This window comes from Zingiber officinale, chromosome 7A (genome assembly GCF_018446385.1).
Source record: "Zingiber officinale cultivar Zhangliang chromosome 7A, Zo_v1.1, whole genome shotgun sequence".
Classification (NCBI taxonomy): domain Eukaryota; kingdom Viridiplantae; phylum Streptophyta; class Magnoliopsida; order Zingiberales; family Zingiberaceae; genus Zingiber; species Zingiber officinale.
Genome location: NC_055998.1, coordinates 56,576,337 through 56,583,120, shown reverse-complemented (window position 1 = coordinate 56,583,120; position 6,784 = coordinate 56,576,337). Strand labels below are relative to the sequence as shown.

Here is a 6,784-nt window from a genome sequence, read left to right as displayed (position 1 = left end):
GCAATTATTGATTTTGTCTAATTAAATTTGAAGTTTATAACTAATTATCATTTAATCCTCAATTCTCGTGGGATTGACTTATATAAATTTTATTACTTGACAACGCCCATGCCCTTGTGGGATCACACATCAAGTTTTGGGCACCGATACTAGGGACTGAGTACTTTAAATCTAGTTAGTTTACATTAGAGTTTGTCTAGACAATTCTTTATTCTTAATTCTTATTCTTTTATGACTACATTTCTATTTCTACATTTTCAATTCTGCAATTTGTTTTCTAAAAAAAGTCTAAAAACAACAAATTCTACTTTGTCTCTTGTTTGTGTATGCGAAGGAATACTGTAGATCTTTTGCCTGTTGATCTTGAGATCGACCAGACATATCATTGAAGACTAAATCTGTAAAAGAACCAATAAGAGCAAAAATAAAGAACCATGGCGAACAAACCTTTGAAGGATTGTGCCCCGCCTTATACAAGAGGGTCAAGATTTAGTATCTCTAAACCTACAGTTGAAGTCAATCACTTTGAATTAAAAGTCGGCCTTCATTTCCATGGTTCAATAACATCAATATGGCGGTGGTCTGATAGAGGATCCTAATCATCATCTTGATAACTTCAACGAACTATATAGAACAATGTATATTAATGGGGTTCCTCCATAGGCCATCAGATTATTACTATTCGAGTTTTCTTTGAGAGACGGAGCAAAAACCTGGCCAAATTCTTTGCCTCCAAATAGTATCACTTCCTTAGCTCAATGTGAGCAAGTCTTTTTGGATAAAATCTTTCCACCAAGTAAGACACCTCACCTCTGTAAACTCATTGCAAGTCTCAAGCAAATAGACTCTGAATCTCTCTATGAAGCTTGGGATAGATTTAAGGGAATGCTCAGAGACTTCCCACATCATGGATTGGATAAGTGGCTCATGATTCATACTTTCTACAATGGTATTAATTATCAAACAAAGGTTTTATTAGATTCTGCTGTCAGTAATGCATTAATGAACAAGGGCCTTGATGAGGCGGAAGATATAATTGAGAGTGTGGTTCAAAACCATCATCAATGCATCTCAAAAAGAAGTGTGGGAGCAATTAAAATACCAAAAAAATACAATGTGGGCGTACTTGACTTAATAACTACAAAGCTTGATTCCCTATAAAAATAATTTGAGAATATGAATACACTCCTGGTAATGCAATTTCTATATCTTGTGAAGTTTGTGGAGCTTCAGAACACATGAAAGATTCTTATCCTCTTGGAGCTATCAATATGTAAGTATCTCAAGTGGAACAATGTGATGCAATTGGTAACTACAATCAAAGGTAAAATAATCCTTACTTCAATACTTACAACCCGGGGTGGAAAAATTATCCTAAATTCTCATATAAGAATAATCAAAACTTTGGGCAATAATTTAGACAACAATCAAGTCCATAACCAAACCGAGTTGAAAAGTTACTTGAGAAGATGCTAGCGAATTAGAATGAAGTGAAATCTAACATCGAGCAAATGAACATCCGGTTGGACAACTCAGAAAAGTAAATGAATGCAAGAATGGAAAACCAGGACAAACACATCAAAATGCTTAAAAATCAAATTACTTAAATAGCTAGTTCTTCTTCTTCAAGAGTACAAGGAAATTTCCTTGGTAAACCTGAACTTAATCCCGTGGAGCATTACAAGGCAATTGAGCTAAAAAGTGGATGAACCTTGTGTTGGGTTACTTCAGGAGCTAGAGGGGGGATGAATAGCCCGGTTCACTTGATCGATGATCTTTTACAGCGGAATACTCGAAGCAAACTTCTCCAATGCTAATGCCAAATATTTACTTGGTATCCACTTCAAATGAGGTGGCTAATCCAAGGATCTGACCCACCCTCTCTCTCACACATCCACTATAATAATACTCCTTTTTGGAAATAATCCAGAGAAGGAGAAGCCTCATACAAGCTCACAACAAAGAAATACAAGAAAAGGAAAACACAAGCTAATATAAAATGGAATCTTACAATATTACAATCAACAAAACCCTAGCTTGCTTCTCTTCTTGTTTGGGAACACATTTTGACCTTGGAAGTGCAGCAACACTTATCTCCAAGAAACTTTAAGAACTGGCTATGAGCTTGGTGAAGAGTGGAAGAGAAGCTATCAAAAGTGATCTCTAAACAGTGCACACGAAACCCTTTTATCGGACACACAACGACTAGTTTTTCAGCCTAAAGTGAATACTCTAATCGGTTAGGTGTTCTTAGTTGATCAAACGAATCGATTAAGAACCTTTCTATTCGATCATGAGAAATCCCATAAGTAATTAAGCCTACCTGCTTAATCGCTTACCAAACTCTCTTTGTCTTTCGTGAAAACTAGCTTAAACGATCACCCTGATCACTTAAGCATAACGTAATCAATTACGCATGCCTAATTGACTAACCTAATTGATTAGGTATGCTTCTATTTGCTCGCATCAAACTCCTTAATCGATCACCCTAATCGATTAAGATCTTGGTAATCGATTACCCTAATCGATTATCAACCCTAACTTCTTCCATCCAAGTCTAGGGTTCCCTTTCCCAACATCCGATAAATCGTGACCTGTTGGAACTTCTTATTGCCTAGCATCTGGTCAACCTTGACCTGCTGGGACTTCTTCACCAAGTGTCCGATCATTCCTTTGACCCACTTGGACTTTTCTCCTTGTGCCAAGTATTAAATTAATTCTTTGATCTACTTGGACTTTGAATTACCAGGTGTCTGGTCAACATTGACTCACCTAATTTCCACATGCTTGGCTTTACTCACAGGACTTTGAAATTGTCTAACTTCACTCATTAGGACTTTCACCTAGCTTCACTCACCAGGATTTTCCTTCTGCTTAGCTTCACTAACTAGTTATTTTCACCTGGCTTCACTCACCAGGATTTTCTAACTGCCTGGCTTCACTCACCAAGGCTTCTCGTTTGCCTAGCTTCACTCACTAGGACTTTTCCACACCAAGTATCTGGTCAACACTGACCCACTTGGATTTTCTTCTTCTTCCAACCTTTCTGTTGGACTTTCCCTTGCCTAACTTCCAGTTAGGACTTCTCTATCAAGTATCTGGTCAACCTTGATATACTTAACTCTTCTTCATATCAAACTGGTCAAACCTAGACTAATCTACCCAAACAAATAATTGCACCTGTAATCTCCATATATTGTCAAATATCAAAACTCAAACTTGAGCCAACTTAAGTTTAGTCAAACTAGTTAACCTTGACCTAGGAAAATTACACCAACACCTTAGATAGTCCCCAAGTAATCGCTACAGTTGAAGATGGAATTGACATTAGTGAAGAGTTTTCTTCTTCTTCCTCACATCCAAAGCATGATAAAAAGGAAGAAGAGATTACCATTAAGGTTGGAGAGCTCTCACCTGCACCAAAATTCAAACAATTCCATTCCCTCAAAGATTGCTCAAAGCACAGAAAGATGAAAAGTTTGAGAAATTTTAAGATCAAAGAGATTTATATTGATATACCATTATTGGATGCTCTGCATTAAATGCCAAAATTCGTCAAATTTATGAAGGATATAATTTCAAATAAAAGAAAGAAGAGTGGGTTTGAGATAATGGCCCTAACTAAGGAGGTTAGTGCATTACTTCTAAATGCATTACCTCCCAAGTTCCAAGATCCAGATAGTTTTTCAATATCATGCAAAATCAAAAATACTATAATTGACAAAGCTTTTTATGATTTGGGAGCTAGTGTCAGTCTCATGCCCTACTCCATTTATAAGAAGTTGGGTTTAAGTGATCTAAAGCTAACTACTATCTCACTTCAATTAGCGGACTTTACATGCAAATATCCAATGGGAGTTTTATCATCCCTATAGATTTTATGGTCCTAGACATAGAAGAGGATCAGAAGGCCCCTTGCCATAGCTAGAGCTAATATTGATGTAAAGAATCACAAGCTATCACTAAAAGTTGGCAAGGAAGAGCTTATATTTAATTTATCCCCAACTTTATCGTATCCTTCTTTTGAAAAAGTTTCAAACTCTTCTCCAAGTACTTTGATACTTATTGAAGATGATCACAAGTTTAGAGAAGAAAAACAAAAAAGATTTCTGTATCATCTAACTCAACCCCCGGACATAACAGTTAGTCCTGGGAAGCAAGATTTGGTGTTGGTGGGGAATCATTATGTTGTGCTTTACCATCCTTCCAGATCACCGGATAAAATAGTTAATTCAATGGAGAATGGTAGCAGGGTGTCAAGAGGACACCCTATAGAAAATGTATTCAACTCTTTAAGAAGGGCATCGGACTTTCAGAGTCCGATGAGGAAGGACATAAGCCCCGTTGCATACCACAATGAATGGACCATTCCAACAGAAACTATGTTGATGGAAGGGGCCGACGCGGCTAGCTATGAAGGGGAGCATCTTCCTTTCAAGGCCAAGTATCCAGGTTGAGCCATGTCAAAGGTCGAGCTCGTGACCTTAAACGAGTGCTCCTTGGGAGGCACCCCAAGAGTTTTCTTTTCTTGTTTGTTTCTTTTTCTTATTTGTTTCTTTATTTTCCATTTTTGTGGAACCTAATACTTTCATTTTATTTTTTTCAGGTTATGGATGAATACACGATTAAGGTCGAGAACTTATTGGAAGGACAGACACCCCAGGACATGGCTATGAACTTGGTCATGCCTCTTATTTGGAGGAAAACAGGGGCATGTCCAGGTATTTGGATCTGGCCATGCCTTTTAGCATGGCCATGACACTAACCCTGTGAACCCCCATGGCCATAGAAAAGATTTTACCTTGCCCGCGTCATTTGTCATGGGCATAGGAAAAGAAACAGAGTCATCTAGGCTCTACCCATACCAAAAGGCATAGGCACATGTGGAGATACTGAAACGGGTTATGCCAATGACACACGACTGGGATATAAACCCATCAGTAGCCGTGCTCGACAGCCACCCAACACCACCTCCCAAGCTCTAAAACTCCCTTCTTCTTCTTCTATTCACCTCTCTCTTGTTCCAAACTCTCTCCTCTTCTCAAAACCTTTTTTTTCTTACATGAGATTTATTCCTCCAACTCTCAAATCTCCTCTTCCATCCCAAATAAACATAGATCTCAAATAAACCCTTCTTTTCTTTTCTTTAGATCTAGATCTAAATAAACTTCAAGATCTAGATCTAGGTTTAGATCAAGAAACTTTCTCTTCCTTAAGATCTAGATCTCTTTTCTCTTCATCTTTTTCTTTTTCTCTAGATCATATCTTCTCCTTCTAATAACTCTCTTCAAGAGAGCTTTTCCTCTTCTTCTTTCTGTTCTTATTTAGATCCAGTATTCATAATTGTAAATAAATCTTATAGATTTGGATATATTTCAGTATGTCTAATGTCATGAAAAGACTTCGCGGGTTGGTTGGATCCAGTGGAGGGAAAGATCCGAATACAGATAAGAGAAAAGGCAGAGCATCCATGAAGGAGAAGGCACCAACGAAAAAAAGGAAAGCATCCTGCTCAAGAAAAAGGTAAAACTAATTAATTCGATGTTGTACTTAGAAATGAAGATCAGAAATCTAGATTTGATAATTTGTTTAGCTGTAAGTTAGTTTGTACGTGTTATATTGATAGTACAACCATGGGTGCTTGGGAATAAAGGATGATGTGGTTGGTTAATTTGCAATCTAGACTGGAATGATATGATGTACCCTAGTGAACCGACCTATCCACATCCTGTCCTAGAATTTTTTAGCTCTTTAGAGTCCAATTTTACTTTTGACGATGATCATGATAGACAGATTAGTTTTAGAGTAATGAATCATGATTATCTTTGAACTTTTTATGAATTTAATAATTATTTTGGATTACCCATAGGGTATCTCGTAAGTTTGATTTTAGATACAATGTTAATTCCTTTTGGAGTTTAATCATCGATCTCAGTGAGCCCTATGACCCATCAAGATCTAAAGCTTCCCATATACAGAACCTTATCTTTGTTAGAACCCCAAGGTGTTTTGATGTGATCAAACAATTTAAGTTAGGTCTTGTTTGTTTTAACCCTCGTGTCTAAGTGTGCAGGAGCTTAGGAGAACAGGAAGTCGAGTGGAAGACGTGGCTAGCGAGAAGGACGACAGGAGGAGAGAGCCGACGGGCTCGGTGCATCTGAGGGAAGCGGTGCCGCGGAAGAGTACACCGGTGGATGAGAAAAGCGTGTGCGATGTTCGAGGGATGAGAAACCGAGGAGGAAGGCTGCTCGAAGAGAAGGCCGGAACTTGGGTTCGGGTGAGCCCTATTCCGGATGGCCGAGATCATCCAAGCTAGCAGAGCCGGAGCGAAAAACCCAGACCGAGACGAGCTGAACCGGAGCAAAGGTCCTGGACCGAGAAAAGTCAACCCTATTGACTTTCCTGGTCCGAGCGCCCGGACCCAACTTTTTTACCAGATAGAGTTTTGACTCAATCTGGACATTAGGGGATAGAGTTTTCTCCCCCAGGGCGCCCGGAACCCTTCGAGGCGCCCCGAATAGTGCTATAAATAGAGCACTAATTTTCACAGTTTAGAACAACAACTTGTAATCCAGTTCTTTCATTTCTGCTTTTTCTTTTGTGCTGTCAACGTTGTAAGAGGCTACTCTGCCCAAAGGAGATCATCAGATAGTGCACCATATTTTCCTTATATTAGCAATCCTCTGATTGCAAACCAAGTAAATCCTCTGTGTCTGATTTCATTTAATTAGTCGCTTTTTGTTTTGATTACAAGTTTTATTGTTAGTTGAAAATCCAAGAAAGG

The 6,784-nt window shown here is 38.4% G+C and overlaps 1 non-coding gene across 1 annotated transcript; it reads right to left on the bottom strand.

Annotated features, from left to right (window-relative positions):
- Positions 1-807: 807 nt before the first annotated feature.
- LOC122003201 lies at positions 808-914 on the bottom strand. The gene has a single exon (XR_006117860.1). It is a non-coding gene; the product is annotated as a small nucleolar RNA R71 (small nucleolar RNA).
- Between the last annotated feature and the right edge of the window lie 5,870 nt (positions 915-6,784).